Source organism: Rhinatrema bivittatum, chromosome 3, assembly GCF_901001135.1.
Source record: "Rhinatrema bivittatum chromosome 3, aRhiBiv1.1, whole genome shotgun sequence".
Taxonomy (NCBI): domain Eukaryota; kingdom Metazoa; phylum Chordata; class Amphibia; order Gymnophiona; family Rhinatrematidae; genus Rhinatrema; species Rhinatrema bivittatum.
This window is the reverse complement of record NC_042617.1, coordinates 411,095,906-411,114,754: the sequence shown is the minus strand read 5'-3', so window position 1 is coordinate 411,114,754 and position 18,849 is coordinate 411,095,906. Positions and strand designations below refer to the sequence as shown.

Sequence of the window (18,849 nt, the reverse complement as noted above, 5' to 3'; positions counted from 1 at the left end):
AATAATGCCTCCCTACCAGCAGAGGCCTCCAGTGAGCTTAGCTTCTGGCCTTGCCAAGCTCCTCCTCTCTGCCTGTGCCACATCCAAGTCTCAACCTATGTAAACCTGCCTTGCCTTCGCATGGTGTCACTCTTAGCTCTGTGTCCTGGCCCCTGATCTTGTCTTGAACTGTGGCTTACGGGTCTTCCTGCCTTGTGGCCTTTGGGCCTTCTTTCTTCTTATCTTGCCTTGTGGTCTCTCAGACTTCTTGCTCCATGACTTGCTTTGTCATGTGGCCTTCCGGCCATCTTGCTCCTTGCCTTGCCTTGAGGCCTTTGGGCCTATTTTGCCTTGTATCCTGCCTTGATGCCTTAAGGCATGCTATGTCTAGTACTCTGCCTTGTGGCCTCTCCAGGCTTTCCTATTACCTAGTGACCTACAGGCTTCCTGCCTTGTAGACTTTGGGCTTCTATGCTCTCTGTTCAGTGTTATCCCTGCCTGCCTTGTCTAACCTCCTGCTCTGGTCTGCCTTGTTTGGTCTTGTCCTTGGTTAGTTTTGTCATGCCCTGCCAGTCCTGACTGTTCCTGTATCCTGTCCAGTTCTGCCTGTCCCAAATTCCTGTCCTTCCCTTGACTTGCCTCAGTCAGTGTCTTGTCTAGTTCCAGGTCCTGTCCAGTATCCAGCCTAGCCATGCCTTGTCCAGCTGCCAAGCCTTGCCTGCCTTGTCCAAGCCTTGTCTTCAGCCTTGCTTTCAGTCCTGCCTTCAACCTCACCTGCCCAGCCTTGTCTGTTCAGTTGTGCCTGTTTGGCCTTGCCTTGCCTAGTCTGGTTCCAGTCTGTATGGACTCACCATAATGTACTGCTGCCACAGAGGCCTACTGGTCCCTGAAACCAAGGGATCAACCTATGGGGGGGAGGGGGCTGGCTAGGCGGAGGTTCGGCCCTTGTCTCGTCCCGAGCTCTGTCTTGCAGTCCCATGCCGCTCTCCGGGTGGGTTCCCCAAACCCAAGAATCCCTGACACCCTCAAACACCACATCTCACCAGTCAGCACAAGGACAGTCCCCATCATGCTAACTAACTTCCATAATGCAACACTATAGATTTGTACAATTAAAAATCAAACCCGGAACCTAAAAGCTTCAGTTGATCATTCCTCCCATCCAAGTAACTCCTGAAATTTCTGAACACTGAGATATGAGGCTTTAGGGGTCTGGAAAGCTAGGATTATACTAGAAGTGACTCTCATACCCAAAATTCAAGGTGACATCTAAATAATTATCTCCCACTCTTCCACTTTTGGGTTGGACTGTAACGTTTACGACTAAGTAGAGTGTGAGATAGTTTGCTTTTGAGATGGCACTTGCTTAGATCCACTTTGTGCTGCAGCACAGCACTGGTGTCAGTATGTCTCATTCCATTGCTCGAAATGGGGGATATGCTGATCTTACTGAGGGCTCTGCTGCTGACAGCACAAAATAGATGTTTCTGGCATCAACAAAGTGCCATCCTCCAGGCAAGCTGGGTTACAATGAACTAAAGATGAGAGTCCTCTAAATATAGATCCATATTCACTTACTTAAGAATCAAAGTTTCTTTCTGTAACTGGAAGCGCTGTAATATAACTCCACCAAATACTGTTATTCCAATTAGTCAGCAGGTTTACTGCAATGCATTTCAATCTATTCCTGTGAATATCTCACTGGAGTTAATAGACCAGAAACAACAGATCAGTGTTTTCAGAAAACTGATCCTCCAAAAAAACATTTACATTGCTTTCTATAGTAAACTGTTAGAATGCTGACCAGCGCTCCATTCTAAATGCCCACCCTCACCCTTCCAGCACTGGACAGAGCAGCACAGGCAGAGAAAGACAGAAATATGGAAAATAACTGAATCAACTGTCAAAGGTGTTATTCTCAGGCTTGTGGACCCTTGGGCCGATGAGAGGATGGTATACCTTGCGGAGGATCCGTAGGTTCTCTCGTCGGGTGGTGAGTCAGAATAGAAGAGGAGCGCAGTTGACCCTCGGCTCTGGAGACGGAGACGACTGCAGGCAGATGAAGAGGCTAGAAGAGGAGCTGTGTCTTCACCCCTGGAAGTCTGTGGTCCCCCAAGGAGGAGCCCGTAGGGACCCAGACCGCTGGGACTTAGGTGGACCCCGAGGAGTAGCGGTATCGGTGCAAGTGCTGACTGGAGCTTCGCCCTAGAAGCCCGCGGTCCCCCCAGGAGGAGCCCATAGGGACCCGGACCGCTGGGACTTAGGTGGGCCCTTGAAGATGGAGTCCAGGAGGGGTCCAAGATCAGGTGCCAGAGAATCATCGCTTACCAGTCTGAGGTCACACACCGAAGGATCACCACTTTCCAGTCCGAGGTCACACCAGAGAATCATCGCTTGCCAATCCGAGTCGCACACCAGAGAATCACCGTAAGCCAATCTGAAGTCAGGAACCGAGAAGACCAAGACAAAACAGGAACAGGGATCCGAAGCTCAAGAACTCACCGAAGCAAGAAGACTAGACAGCGCTGGAGGACGTTGCCAAGTCAGAGAATGAGCAGAGGAAGCTCCCTTTTATACTTCCTCTGCTCAGGCTGATCCAGGACAGGTGAAGCTTGTTAAAGGGATCAGGTCCCTTTAAATTTGTGAAGGGGGCGCGGCCTCGCGCCTAAAGATGGCAGCGGCCATCTTTGATTTCCTCCGCGGAGAAACAGCTGCAGGAACGGCGTGGGGGCAGAGCAGGGACGGCTCTTCCCCCGACGGTCAGGCCGGGGACCCGCGCCGGGGCACCAAGCACCCGGTCAGGGGTTTCCCGAGGCTGCCGCGGCGAGTCGCCACCGCGGACGAAGTAGGGGACCACGGTCGTGGTCTGCCACGGCCGCGGGACACAACAAAAGGATGGCACTCCAAACTACACACTCCCATGCATACTCCAACACATGCCCTCATCCCACATTCCCCAATCGCAGACACCCAAACCCACCAAGCACACACACTCACAGCAGTCCCACATCCCCCGTACACATACATCCACACACATCCCATACATTGCTACAGCCCCCTCACAGACCTGCTCACATCCATCCACACCTATACCCCTTCCACAAAGACAGGAAAAGTAAATAACACAGCTTCTGAATTCACCCCCACACACCTTGTACACACACAAACACCCCATACGTATTTGCCCCACCACTCCGTCTCACCCTCGCAACCATAGCCATTCATCTCACACCTTCCCCTTCCCTTACATTTACAACCCTACTACACATTACTCCCTTCAGAAACCCACTCCACATACAAACCTAACCAAATACTCTAATCCATCCAACACACACTCTAACACCTACACACACCCATTTATAACCACCTTCACATATAAATATCCACCTGTATCCCCATACAGCTGCACACATACAACCCCTCCACACACATCCAAGTTACATACAAACCCCCACACACAAACACACACATATACAGCCACCACTCACAACACACAAATACAACCCCCCACACTCACCCACACATACACACACTCTCCCAACTACATCGGCTGTCTACACACAGCCATACTCCAAAAAACACACACCACAATTGCCATAACACACAATCCCTACACAAATTCCTCACACCACACAATCCTGCCATCTACCAAAAAACACATCCATTCCCTCAGAAGCCCCCACACACACCAAAACTACTTGCAGCCCTATACCCACCACATACACAAACCCTCATCCCTAAACACAGACCTCTACTACCCACACCCACCTATCCACACACAGAGACATCTTTCCCTCAAACTATCCCATCCAACCTCACCCAATACTCCCTCATAATATCCCCCCCTCCATCCCCCCAAACACACTATCATCACAATCCAACTCCCCCTCCCCCATAGCCACATTCCACACCCACACACACACACTTTCTACAAATCTTTGTCAGAAAGCATTCCCAAAGGCATTCATTTGCATGCTTTCCCTATTTTTGATTCATTATTCCCTTCCTGCCATTCCCATTGTAAGTCCCAATCATAAAGCATTTCAGACCTGGAACTTCTTTCTAATTAAACTCTAGGGAAGGCCTCTCATTTTCTGCAGCAATACAGTGCAGCGTTTACTTACGGTCGCATAATCTGCTTACTCTTGCAGAATCTCTCCTTTTCAACTTTTACATGTTACACCATTTTTACACGTTAGCTAAGTAAAATGTAAGAAAATGACTGAAAATGGTCACAATTCTAAGGTTTCTTTAACAGAAACAAGCTAAGCATCCCTAGGGGCAGATTCAGAAGTTTAGCAGCTTTGTATATACATCAAGAAAGCAAATCTATCATTTATTTATTTATTCAGGGATTTATATGCCTGCTGCCTGTTCACAGCCCTAGGCGGCTAACAAAACAACATACATAATGCCACGTAATAAAACAATATATCACTGGCATCAAATGAAACAAAACTGAAAGGCATCGGAATACAGATTCAGGTCCATTATTAACAGTCCATAGGTCAAAGGCCTGGCAAAAGAAATGAGTCTTGAGCAACTTAATGAGATATAAACATTCTTTTGCTTTGTATGAAAGTAGTACTAGAGGATATGATGCTTGCACTTAAATACCTACAAGAATGCAAACAAAGGGGAACCAGGAATTATGTTTAATGAATATTAATATAGGGCGGGTAATTCTATAATTTGAGTAAAGTCTGCCATGTAACTTTTATGTACAATCTTTACCTCGGATTTTCAAAGTGTACTTCTGCACAGAAATTTGCTTTAAAAATTCATAGGTAATTAGCTTAGTAAGCACAGGGAATAACTAGCACAGAGTTACACCTGCTCTTGGGAGGGTGCATGTAAATCCCATCTCCGCCGTGGAATGCCTCTTCCCAGTTAGCACAAAAGGAGTTGTGAAACTGTGTCACACATGTATTTTTACGGGCACTGAACCCCAAGCCAGTTTATAAGTTAAAGCCCTGTGGCATGTTTGCAATGTAAAATCTGCCCACATTTTATCATTGGAATAGGGTAAAATAGTTACACATGGGAAGGAAATATTCCTTTTACTAAGCTGATAACGAAAACCATATTACAGCTATTCCATTGTTTATCTATAACAGTGTCCTGTAATACTGTATCTCATTTATGTTATCCTTTCTTAAAGCGGTCATGGGAGTGGATTACTTAACATACAATGTAAATACAAACACCGGATACGAACAGACTGTCTTGACTACCTCTGATTCATTTAGTGCCTGATTTTCAAAGCCATTTAAAGTGAATAAGAAAGGTTTTATGCATATGAATGGCTGTTTTTAACCACAGAATCCCATATACTTTATAACGGAATCAGAGACTGCACAGAACTAGGGGCCTTGCTGTCGGGCAAGGAAGGGGTGAAAGGAAATGAAACATTAGGTCAATCCAATGAACGGAGAGCTCAATTCCATTCCCCATATCTGGGGCTAGCCAAAGCCACTAACTGTGCAAGGCTGGCACGTGAGACTCCAAACCCAAGCTTCATGGGGAGAAGTAAGGGATGAAGGAAGGAAGCCACTCAAAGAGGCAAACAGGGATGGAACAGGCATACCAAATCCAAAACCTAACTGGGAAATTATACAGAAATGGCCCAGTTGGGGAAGAGAACATGTAAGCTGCTTTGTGAGCTGACATCAGAGCAGCACCGAAGGTGAAATGTAAGAGGAAGTTCAATAGTCTAGAGGACGTGAATGAAGAGTGGGTGGCTCGTGGGAATGACGGCTACTGCCTGGAGATAATACCCTTATTCAATAAACATACACACGGTTAATGCGCCTCCAACAATGCTCTAAGCTTCAATGGCAAGAAGAAATGTGGAAAAAAGGATTTGCATTCACAAAAAAGCAGGGAGTAGCTTGCTTGTTACAGCAGTTACTACCCCAAACCAAATAAGCCTGATACTTCACTTTCAATACATATCCAGCATAGCTCTCTGCTTCAACGGCAGGGGAGAAAGACTGATACTTCATGCATATCCAGCACAGCTCTCTGCTTCTACGGCAGGGGAGAAAGTCTGATACTTCACGCATATCCAGCATAGCTCTCTGCTTCAACGACAGGGGACAAAGGCCGATACTTCACTCATATCCAGCATAGCTCTCTGCTTCAACGGCAGGGGAGAAAGACCGATACTTCATGCATATCCAGCATAGCTCTCTGCTTCAACGGCAGGGAGAAAGGCCGATACTTCATGCATATCCAGCATACCTCTCTGCTTCAACGGCAGGGGGGGATGAAGAAAAGTGGATCTATATACAGACATCAGCCAACAAGGACTGAATTACATAGTCTGGGTAAACAAATAAGCATGGGTGTAGCCTGCTTATTGCAGCAGTTACTACCCCTAACTAATTAAGCTAGATATTCACTTAGATGCAGTTCCAACACTGCTCTCTACATTAATGGTGGGGGTGGAAGGGAAATAGAACCAAAAGGTTACTAAGAGCCAAGACTAACAGAAGTATGAGAAAAAAAATAAATAAATAAATAAGAAGTGCAAAGCTTACTGGGCAGACTGGATGGGCCATTTGGTCTTCTGCCGTCATTTCTATGTTTCTATGTATAATACCTACCCTGCAGTTCTGACAGCTGTGCCAACCCCCAGCCCTCAAGCTACGGCAGCTGAAGATCTCCCGATTGGCAGCCTTGGAGCTTTTGCCATTGGATAGTAGAGGAAGTATAGTGGAGCCTCCAGACTTAGAGACTTCTCTTAGCTCAGAGCAGTGATCAGCCCCCATTACCCAGCCTTTGAATGTGGTGGAGAAATAAATGAGGCGCCGTCAGCTGATCTCAGATGCTAAGAGTCAGCAGGAAAGGAACCTGCTGGAACTACAATGACCTACAGAGTGTGCAGCACCAGGATGTATCTGGGGAATCTATCAAATTCAGAACAGACATGGAAGGAGGACCTCTGAGTGTCTCGAGGAGCTAGGATTCGGGAGAGGTTAAAGCTCAAACTGTGATACTTGAATATCTATCTATCACCATTTTGAATGAAGAGATCTTTAGCAGGCCAAATAGAAGCACTATCAGCACAATTTTGAGAAATTCCTATTAAAATTTAAAAAATGGAATCTGAATTGACTGGTTTAGATGAAAGAATAATCTCTATTGAAACCAAAATTGGAAAAATTTAAGATACAAATTACTTACTAGTTACAATGTAGTTTTAAGCAATACATTGGAGCGTCTTAAAAATGGGCTTAAAAATCAGACTTTGCAGTTTTTGAATTTTTCCAAAGTTATCCTCTTCTCTTCCTTTGTCTTTACAAAATGGAGAAATTACCTGATAATTTCATTTTTCTTAGTGTAGACAGATGGACTCAGGACCAGTGGGTTATGCTCCCCTACCAGCATATGGAGATGGAGCAAGCTGATGACACAGCATATATACTCCTGCAGTGACCCCAGCCTGCCAGTATTCTCTTCAAAAGCAACTGTGGACAGACGAGCAAAAACCTTGATTAAAAACAGACAGCCATAACTGTACTCAACCAACAAGAAACAGTGAACTCAAGAACTTAGGTACCCCAATCTAGGATGAATACTTTCAAATCCCTGGGGACCCATAACCCCACAAGAGGACTATTAACACAATCATTCGTCAGCTGAGGACAGGAAGCTTAGTCCATATATCTACACTAAGGAAAACAAAATTATCAGGTAAGTAATTTCTCCATTTCCTAGCGTTTAGACAGATGGACTCAGGATCAGTGGGATGTACCAAAGCTACTCCTGATCAGGGTGGGAGGCTGCCCACAGTCCAGTCAACACCTTAAGTGCAAAGGCTGCATCCTCCTGGGCCTGCACATCCAGATGATACAACCTGGAAAAAGTATGTAAGGAGGACCATGTCACAGCTCAGCAGATATCAACAGGAGACCACAATCTAACCGCCACCTATGACACTGCCTGAGCCCTAGAGGAATGAACCCTAAACTGAGTAGGCAATGGTTTTCCAGCATCCACATATACAGCCGTAACCACCTTCTTAATCCAGCGAGCTATCATTGCCCACGAAGCTGGTTTGCCCTGCTTCTTTCCACCATGGAGGACAAACAGATGATCCATATTCCAGAAGAGTTCAGAAGCCTCCAGATACCTCACAACAAGCCTCTTGACATCCAAGGGACTCCTCTGTACCCATGACCTTATCCAGGGACTGCAAGGAAATGGACTGATTCAAATGAAATTCCGAGACCACTTTAGGCAAGAAGGATGGAACAGTATGCAGCTGCAATGCCCCTTGAGTCACCCAAAGGAACAGCTCCCGGCAAGACAAGGCCTGCAACTCAGAAATCTGACGCAAAGAACATAAAGCCATCAGGAACAATAACCACAAGGAAAGGCTATACAGCGATTGAAACGTAAGACCCACAAAGAAATCCAGTACCAAATTAAGACTCCACAATGGAACCGGTAACCTCAAGGGAGACTGAAGATGCTTCACTCCCTTCAAAAAACAGGCCACATCAGGGTGAAACAATAAGGAATCACCATTCACCAGGCCTCTGAAACAGGCAAGAGCTGCAATCTGTACCTTCAAGGAATTAAGGGCCAATCCTTTATTCAACCCATCCTGCAAAAAGTTCAGAATGAGCAGGATCTTAATTGAACGAGGAAGAATACCACTGTCCATTCACCAGGCCTCAAATACTCTCCAAGCCTGCACAAAGGCTAAGAAACTGGAGAACTTTCGAGCGTAGAGTAAGGTGGCAATCACCGCAGAAGAATATCCACACTTCAACAGGCAAGCCCTCTCGAAAGCCAAACCGAAAGACAGAACCGAGTCAGATCCTCATGAAGAACCGATCCCTGCTGCAACAGATCTGTGTGCAGTGGAAGACAAAGGGGAGTCTCCACCAGGAGTCTTTGCAGATCTGCATACCACGGGCGCCTGGGCTAGTCTGTGACACCAGAAGTACCAGCCCCCTGTGGCCTTCGATCCTGTGAATTATCCTGCCCAATAAACACCATGGATGAAAGGTATAAAGCAACCTGGATTCTGGCCAGACCTGTACGAGATCATCTATGCCCAGGGACCACGGATCTCTCCTGCGACTGAAGAATCTAGGAACCTTCGCATCGCAAGAAGTCGCCAGCAAGTCTAGGAACAGAAGGCCCCAGCGATCCACTATCAGCTGAAACGCCATGGCTGGCAATACCCATTCTCCTGGGTCCAGATTCTCCCTGTTGAGAAAGTCTGCTCTTACGTTGTCTTTTCCTGCAATGTGAGAGGCCAAGATCATCTGTAGATGTCCTTCTGCCCAGGTCTATTTCCTGGGACACTTGCTGGCTCTTGGTTCCTCCCTGGCCCTTCATGTAAGCCATAGTCGTCATGTTGTCGGACATCATGCAGACCACTTGACTCTGCAGCCTGTGACTGAACTGCAAACATGCCAACCAGTCTCCCAGGGCTTCCAGACGATTGATGTTCCAGAGAGACTCTTCAGCATTCCAACGCCCTTGAGCCATCAGTTCCTCACAGTGAGCTCCCCAACCATGGAGATTCGCATCTGTCATGAGTACCAACCAGGTCGGTGTTGCAACCGTCGCTGCCCGACGTCTTCACTCTGCCCTCTTTACCTCTGTGGTGACTCCCTCCAGGTCTGAAGGACAGCTGGCTGCTGCGGCGTCTCCCTGCCGTCTCCCTCTGGCGTCCCCGGGCCGGCTCGACGCTGCAGATCCGCCATGTTCCCTGAAGCCTAGTGCGCGCACGCTCCAAGTGAAGTACCAGCAAGGGCGCGAACCTCAGGGGCGTCCCCCTGAGATGACGTCATCCACTTCTGATATTTAAAGGTCTCTGTTATCGCTACTAGTTGAGTTAGCAAGGACTCGAATCCGTTCCTGTCTAAGCTACTCTGCCTCCTCGGACTTACCAGAGGTACCCGCTCCTCGGGAGCCTCGCTCTCTCTCTTTGCCTTTCAGGTTACAGACAGGAACCAGTACTCGCTCCTCGAGGCCCCTCGTTCCTGACTATCTGCTGATTCTCTTCTGCCTGGAAGTCATCATTATCTACATCATTGTGAGTTACCATCGCTCTCTCAGAGCTTTCCCTGGAACCAGGTACTCGCTCCTCAAGGGCCTATCCTTTCCAACTCCTGAGCTCCCTGAGACCAATATGTGAGTGTTGTCATTTAGTTCTGTTCATGAACTCTGCATACCCTGCCTACTCATTGTCTACAGTTTCTCAACAGCTCAGCCTTCCAGGGATCGCTGTTACAGTATCTGAGGGACTTCAGCCCTACCGGGCACTTCAGCTCACTACTGCCACCTCTGGTGGTTTCAAGACCTATTTAATAAAAAAACTAGTGTGTGTCTGTCTCCATACTCTAAGCCTAGCAGGTGGACCCTCTTGGGATCTTTCCCCAGGGGCGTGGTCATCTGCCACCGGCCCAAGGATCTACTTACTACTATCTCCGGCAGTCTATAACAACAGATTGCAAAGTCCGCCTACGGAATACATCAGATTGACATTCCTATCTGATTGCTCCTCCCATCAGCATAGCGGATCATGACAGTCGGGGAGGACAAGGAAACTCCCTTTCTCAGATGCGCCTCCTGCAACCACCACTGGAGACGAGAGATTTCCATCAGCAAGTGAAGCCAAACCTAATAGTCCTGAGACGGCAGGTTCCAACGAGATAGCAGTGAGTGCTGAAGAGGGCGCATATACGCCCTTGCCCAGGCACCACTTCCAGGGTTGCCGCCATCAAACCAAGCACCTGTAGATAAGACCGCACTGTCTCGTATAGATTTCATCAAATGACGCACCTGAGCCTTCAATTTCTGAATCCAAACTTCCAGCAGGAAAACTTTGCTGTGCCCCGTGACAAACCAAACACCCAGATACTCCAACAACTGAGATGACTGAACATTGCTGTTGGCCAGGTTCACCTCCCAACTGAGCTCCTGCAACAAGGAGATCACCTTGTATGTCACCAGATGGCTCTCTTCCTGAGACTAGGCTTGAACCAGCCAATCATCCAAGTATGGGTGCACCAGGATCCCTTCTCTTCTCAATGCCGCTGCTACTATCACCATAAACTTGGAAAACATTCTGGGGGCGGTGGCTAGACCAAAAGGCAGCGCCTAAAACTGATAATTATGCCCCAACACTGCAAAAGCAGAAAACATTGGTGTTCCAAATGGATGGGAATATGAAGGTAGACCTCGGACAGATCCAGGGCGGTCAGAAATTCCCCTTACTGCACTGCCATTATCACAGAGCATGAGGTTTCCATGTGAAAATGAATCATAGAAACATAGAAACATAGAAATGATGGCAGAAGAAGACCAATCGGCCCATCCAGTCTGCCCAGCAAGCTTCACACTTCTTTTTTCTCATACTTATCTGTTTCTCTTGGCTCTTAGTAACCTTTGGTTCTATTTCCCTTTCACCCCACCATTAATGTAGAGAGCAGTGATGGAGCTGCATCCAAGTTAAATATCAAACTTGATTAGTTAGGGGTAGTAACCGCCGCAATAAGCAAGCTACACCCATACTTATTTGTTTACCCAGACTATGTTATTCAGCCCTTATTGGTTGTTTTTCTTCTCCCTGCCGTTGAAGCAGAGAGCTATGCTGGATATGCGTGAAGTATTAGTTTTTCTTCTCCCCTGCCGTTGAAGCAAACAGCTATGCTGGATATGCGTGAAGTATCAGTTTTTCTTCTCCCTTGCCGTTGAAGCAGAGAGCTATGCTGGATAAGCGTGAACTATTAGTTTTACTTCTCCCTTGCCGTTGAAGCAGAGAGCTATGTTGGATATGCGTGAAGTATTAGTTTTACTTCTCCCCTGCCCTTGAAGCAGAGAGCTATGCTGGATATGTGTGAAGTATGTTTTTCTTCTCCCCTGCTGTTGAAGCAGAGAGTTATGCTGTATATGCATTGAAAGTGAAGTGTGCATTGAAAGCCACATTAACTATCAACAAATATTGAATAAGCCTAATAATTGGTAATATATATAGCCTTTGAACTCTCCGTTAATTTTACATACTCTTACCCACCCCTGGGTTTTCTGTTTTTTTAATTTGGAGATGGCAGCCCTCCATCCTTCCGCTCCGTGAAGGTGGAACACCAACCACTGGCATCCCGCTCCGTGAATGCCTCTGTGGCTACTGCCGCTCGGTGCAGTGTTTTGCTGCCTCCTCTTTATACACGTCCTCTAGACCTGATGGACCTTATCTGTTACTCTTGGCTCTCAGTAACCTTTTTATTCTATTTCCTTTCTACCCCCACCATTAATGTAGAGAGCAGTGTTGGAACTGACTCTAAGTGAAATATCTAGCTTAATTAGTTAGGGGTAGTAACCGCCGCAATAAGCAAGCTATACCCATGTTTATTTGTTTACCAAGACTAAATAATTCAGACCTTGTTGGTTTTTTTCTGTATATAGATCTACTTTTCTTCATTCCCCCTGCCACTGAAGCAGAGAGTTATGCTGAATATGCATTGAAATTTAACTATGAGACTTTCTCCCCTGCCGTTGAAGCAGAGACCTATGTTGGATATGCGTGATGTAGCAGTCTTTCTCCCATGCCGTTGAAGCAGAGAGCTATGCTGGATATGCATTGAAAGTGAAGTATCTGACTTTCTCCCCTGCCGTTGAAGCAGAGAGTTATGCTGAATATGCATTGAAAGTTAACTATGAGACTTTCTCCCCTGCTGTTGAAGCAGAGAGCTATGCCGGATATGCGTGATATATCAATCTTTCTCCCATGCCACTGAAGCAGAGAGCTATGCTGGATATACACTGAAAGTGAATAACCAGGCTTATTTGGTTTGGGGTAGTAACCGCCGTAACAAGCAAGCTACTCCCTGCTTTTTTTGTGAATGCAAATCTTTTTCCACGTTTCCTCTAGCCGTTGAAGCTTAGAGCAATGTTGGAGTCGCATTAACCGTGTGTATGTTTATTGAATAAGGGTATTATCTCTAGGCAGTAGCCGTCATTCCCGTGAGCCACCCACTCTTCATTCACGTCCTCTAGACTTTATGGATCCACAGTGTTTATCCCACGCCCCTTTAAAGTCCTTCACAGATCTGGTCTTCACCACTTCTTCCGGAAGGGCATTCCAGGCATCCACCACCCTTTCCATGAAGAAATACTTCCTTACATTGGTTCTGAGTCTTCCTCCCTGGAGCTTCAAATCGTGACCCCTGGTTCTGCTGATTTTTTTCCGACAGAAAAGGTTTGTCGCTGTCTTTGGATCATTAAAACCTTTCAAGTATCTGAAAGTCTGTATCATGTCACCTCTGCTCCTCCTTTCCTCCAGGGTGTACATATTTAGATTCTTCGATCTCTCCTCATAAGTCATTCGATGAAGACCATTCACCCTTTTGGTCGCCCTTCTCTGGACTGCCTCCATCTTGTCTCTGTCTCTTCGGAGATATGGTCTCCAGAACTGAACCCAGTACTCCAGGTGAGACCTCACCAAGGACCTGTACAAGGGGATAATCACTTCCCTTTTCTTACTCGATATCCCTCTCTCTATGCAGCCCAGCATTCTTCTGGCTTTAGCTATCGCCTTGTCACATTGTTTCGCCGACTTCAGATCATTAGACACTATCACCCCAAGGTCTCTCTCCTGCTCCGTGCACATCAGCCTTTCTCCCCCCATCGAATACAGTTCATTCGGATTTCCACTCCCCATATGCATGACTCTGCACTTCTTGGCATTGAATCTCAGCTGCCATATCTTCGACCACTCTTCCAGCTTCCTTAAATCCCGTCTCATTCTCTCCACTCCTTCTGGCGTGTCCACTCTGTTGCAGATCTTAGTGTCATCCGCAAAAAAACAAACCTTACCTTCTATCCCGTCCGTAATATCGCTCACAAAGATATTGAACAGGGCCGGTCCCAACACGGATCCTTGTGGTACACCGCTTAAAACCGCTCTCTCTTCAGAGAGAGTTCCATTTACCATCATACATTGTCTTCTGTCCGTCAACCAGTTTGCAATCCAGGCCACCACCTCGGCACTCATTCCTAAGCTTCTCATTTTATTCACCAGTCTCCTGTGCGGGACCGTATCAAAAGCTTTGCTGAAATCCAAGTAGATGACATCAAGTGCTCTTCCTTGATCCAATTTCTTGGTTACCCAGTCAAAAAAGTCGATCAGATTTGTCTGACAGGATCTTCCCCTGGTGAATCCATGCTGCCTCTGGTCCATCAATTCTCCCAACTGTAGAGAGTTCACTATTCTCTCTTTCAACATTGACTCCATTACTTTTCCCACCACCGAAGTGAGGCTAACTGGTCTGTAGTTACCAGCCTCTTCTCTGTTCCCACTCTTGTGAAGCGGAACCACCAACGCTCTTCTCCAATCACTCAGCACCACTCCCGTTTCTAGGGATCTATTGAATAAGTCGCACAGCGGACCCACCAGCACATCTCTGAGCTCCCTCAGTATCCTGGGATGAATTTCATCAGGCCCCATGGCTTTGTCCACTTTCAGTTTCTCCAGCTCTTCCCATACATTTTCTACTGTAAATGGAGTTACATCTACTCCACTCCCCTCCACTCTCAAATGACGGTTTACACTTTTGAGATCCAGGATGGGACGAAAGAAACCCTCCTTCTTGGGCACAACAAAAAAAATGGAATATCGCCCCATACTTTCTTGAGATGTGGGCACAGGAACCACAGCCCTCAGCCTGAGAAGCCTTAGAAGCATAGACTGCACTGCCTGTTTCTTCTGCGGGAGTGACAAGGAGACAACATAAACACGTCCTGAGGAACACTATGAAATTCCAGCACATATCCTTCTCACACCACCTCCACTACCCACTGATCCAATGTGAACTCGACCCACCTCTGATAAAAGAGACAGAGGCATCCCTCTATTTCTTGTTCCCGAATGTAGGTTGGCAAACCTTCATCGGGAAGCTCAGGAAGATCCACCATCCGAGCCCACTCCTCTCTTGGGCTGTCTAGAAAGAAAGAACTGAGACATACCGAAAGGCCAAGTCCTCTGAAATGTCACCCTTGTAGGGACAAAATCACTTGGAACCCCATAGATTACCCTTCATACCAAAAGAGCGCTGCAATTGCTTCTTATCCTCCAGTAACTGAGGAACTGACAATTTGCCCCACTTACTGGCCAGTTTCTCCAATTCACTCCCAAACAAAAGCAAGCCTTTAAAAGGCATTTTTGTAAGATTAGCTTTGGAGGCTACACCAGTTGACCAATTTCACAACCATAGTTGACGCCTGACCACTACCACCGAAGCCACTCCTCTGGCCGAGTTATAGACCCGATCACAGCCCTCATCCACTAAAAAGACCCAAATATTACTATTACAAATGTCAGTAATAAGCAGTGGCTATTCCCTAAGTCAACTTGATTAATAGCAGTTTGTGGACTTCTCCTCTAGGAACTTGTCCAAAATTATTTTTAAACCCAGTCATGCTAACTTCTTTAACCACATCCTCCAGCAATTAATTCCAGAGCTTAATTTTGCGTTGAGTGAAAAAGAATATCCTCCGATTTGTTTTAAATGTGCTACTTGCTAACTTCATGGGGGTGCCTCCTAGTCCTTGTATTATCTGAAAGAGTAAATAACCATTTCACATTTACCCCATTCTAGTCCTCTCATAATTTTATAGACCTCTCTCATATTCCCCTCTCAGCAGTCTTGTCTTCAAGCTTAACATCCCTAACCTCTTTAGCCTTTCCTCAAACGGGAGACATTCTATCCCCTTTATCATTTTGGTCGCCCTTCTCTGTACCTTCTCCAGTGCAACTATATCTTTTTTGAGATGTGGTGACCAGAATTACACACAGCACTCAAGGTACGGTCTCACCACAGAGCAATACCGAGCATTACAACATTCTCCATTTTATTCATCATTCCCTTCCTAATAATTCCTAACATTCTATTTGCTTTTTTGACTGCTGCAGCACACTGAGCTGACGATTTCAATGTATTAGCTACTATAACACCTAGATCTTTTTCCTGGGTGGTAGCTCCTAATATGGAATTTAATATCATGTAACTACAGCATGGGTTATTTTTCCCTATATGCATCACCTTGCACTTGTCCACATTAAATTTCATCTGCCATTTGGATGCCCAATCTTCCAGTCTCACAGAGTCTTCCTTTAATTTATCACAATCTGCTTGATCTCCTCACTCATCATTCCCCTTTCCAGATCATTTATAAATGTATTCAAAAGCACTGGTCCAAGTACAGATCCCTGAGGCACTCCGACTGTTTACCTCTCTCGACTGAGAAAACAGACCATTTAATCCTACTCTGTTTCCTGTCTTTTAACCAGTTTGTAATCCACAAAAGGACATCTCCTCCTATCCCATGACCTATGAGTTTTCTTAGAAGCCTCTCTTGGGGGACTTTGTCAAATGCCTTCTGAAAATCCAAAACCACTACATCTACCGGCTCACCTTTATCCACATGTTTATTAACCCCTTCAAAAAATGTAGCAGATTTGTGAGGCAAGATTTCTCTTGGCTAAATACATGCTGACTGTATCCCATTAATTCATTTTTTTCTATATGTTCTGTGATTTTGTTCTTTAAAACAGTTTTCACAGTTTTTCCTGGCATTAAAGTCAAGCTTAACAGTCTAGTTTCCTGGATCACTCCTGGAGTCCATTTTAAATATTGGGATTACACTGACCACCCTCCAGTCTTCAGGTACAATGGTCAATTTTAATGATAGATTACAAATTACTAATAGTAGATCTAAAATTTCATTTTTTAGTTCTTTCAGAACCCTGGGATGTATCCCACCTGGTCCGGACAAGTTTGTCCGTTTTGATTACTACATCTTCCAGGTTCACCGTGATCTGTTTCAGTTCATTTAAATCATCACATTTGGAAACCGTCTCTGGAATGGGTATCTCGCCAACATCTTCATTAGTAGACACTGAAGAAAAGAATTAATTTGATCTTTCCGCAATGGCCTTAACTTCCCTAAGTGCCCCTTTAACCCTTCTATCATCTAATGGTCCAACCGATTCCTTCACAGGCTTCCTGGTTTGGATATATTTTAAAAAGGTTTTATTATGAGATTTTTCCTATATGACCAACTTCTTTTCAAATTCTCTTTTAGCCTATCTTATCAATGTTTTACATTTCATTTACCAATGCTTATGCTTTTACCCATTTTCTTCAGATGGATCCCTCTTCCAATTTTTGAAGGAAGTTCTTTTGGCTAAAATAGCCTCTTTCACCTCAACTTTTAACCATGCCAGCAGTCGTTTGGTCTTCCTTCCACCTTTCTTAATGCATGGAATACATCTGGACTCACTTTTAAGATGGTATTTTTAAACAATGTCCACACCTGTTGAACAATCTCAACCTTTGTATCTGCAGCTTTCAGTTTTGTCTATTTTCCTAATTTTATCAAAGTCTCTCATTTGAAAGTTTAGTGCTAGTTTATTGCCAAGTGGCCCCAGCACCATTATCCCTCTCACCAAAGCCTGCATTTCACTAAGAATTAGATCCGAAATGGCTCCCTCACTTGTCAGTTCCTGAACTCCAGGTACTTTACCTCTCTAGGATGCCCTTATGTTACATTTACCCAGTCAATATTGGGCTAATTGAAATCTCCCATTATTAGTGTGCTGCCAAATTGGTTAGTTTCCCTTATTTCTCTTAGCATTTCATTGTCCGTCTTATTTTGTACAGGTGGACAGTAGTATATTCCTATCGCTATACCTTTCCTCAACACACATGGGATTTCTACCCATAAAGATTCTACTGTGCATTTAGTCTCCTACAGGATCTTTATCCTATTGAACACTTTGCCATCTATTCTCCCTCCCTCTCCCTCTATTCTCCCTCCCTCTCACCTTCCCCCTCCCTCTCACTTCCCCCCTCCCCCTCCCCCTCTATTCTCCCTCCCTCTCACCTTCCCCCCTCCCCCCTCTATTCTCCCTCCCTCTCCCCCTCTATTCTCCCTCCCTCTCACCTTCCCCCCCCCTCCCTCCCTCTCTCTCTCCCTCTCCAATCCCCTCCCCTTTCAGCTCATCCACAACCGGCAGACGGAAGATCTCTACTGCGCATTTGCGGGCCGTCTGTCAGAGCCCATTTATAAGGTAGATGGCTACTTTTAGTTTTATTGGAAACTCTCAGTTGGGATGCCCTAACTCTCCCGTTTCATTAGTATTCTTCAAATTTACCTCCCTCCAAACCATGTAGTGCTAAGCAATTATCAGCTTTCTCCCTTGTTCTAATTTAAAAGCTGCTCTATCTCCTTTTTAAAGGTTAGTGCCAGCAACCTGGTTCCACCCTGGTTAAGGTGAAGCCCATTCTTTCGGAAAAGACTCCCCCTTCCATAAAAAGGTTGCCCAGTTCCTTACAAAACTGAATCCCTCATCCCTGCACCACTGCCTCATCCATGCATTGAGACTTCGGAGCTCTGCCTGCTCTGGGGACCTGCACGTGGAACAGGGAGCATTTCAGAGAATGCTACCCTGGAGCTTCTGGATTTCACTTTTCTATCTAAAAGCCTAAATTTGGCTTCCAGAACTGCCTTCCCACATTTTCCTATGTCGTTGGTGCCCACATATACCGTGACAGCTGGCCCCTCCCCAGAACTGTCTAAAATCCTATCTAGTTGACGTGTGACGTTCGCCACCTTCGGACCAGGTATTTTTTTTATTCTCCTAAATTCATGACTTTTCCGTCATTTAAAGTGAGTCCAGGAGGGGCCCCTCTAATCTCTTCTTTTATAAATAACTCGATGAATGATTCACAAGGATTATGATAGACTGCTCTCTTCTGTGTTCTCTTTATTTCCTCATATTTCGATTATTCCTAATATGTAATTCATGGATCGCCTCCTAGTTTGTAGACTATTATTGAGTAG

The 18,849-nt window shown here is 45.8% G+C and overlaps 1 protein-coding gene across 1 annotated transcript in view; it reads right to left on the bottom strand.

Annotated features, from left to right (window-relative positions):
• The window catches only part of DST (dystonin), a 925,809-nt gene that overhangs the window by 632,818 nt on the left and 274,142 nt on the right, over positions 1 to 18,849 (bottom strand).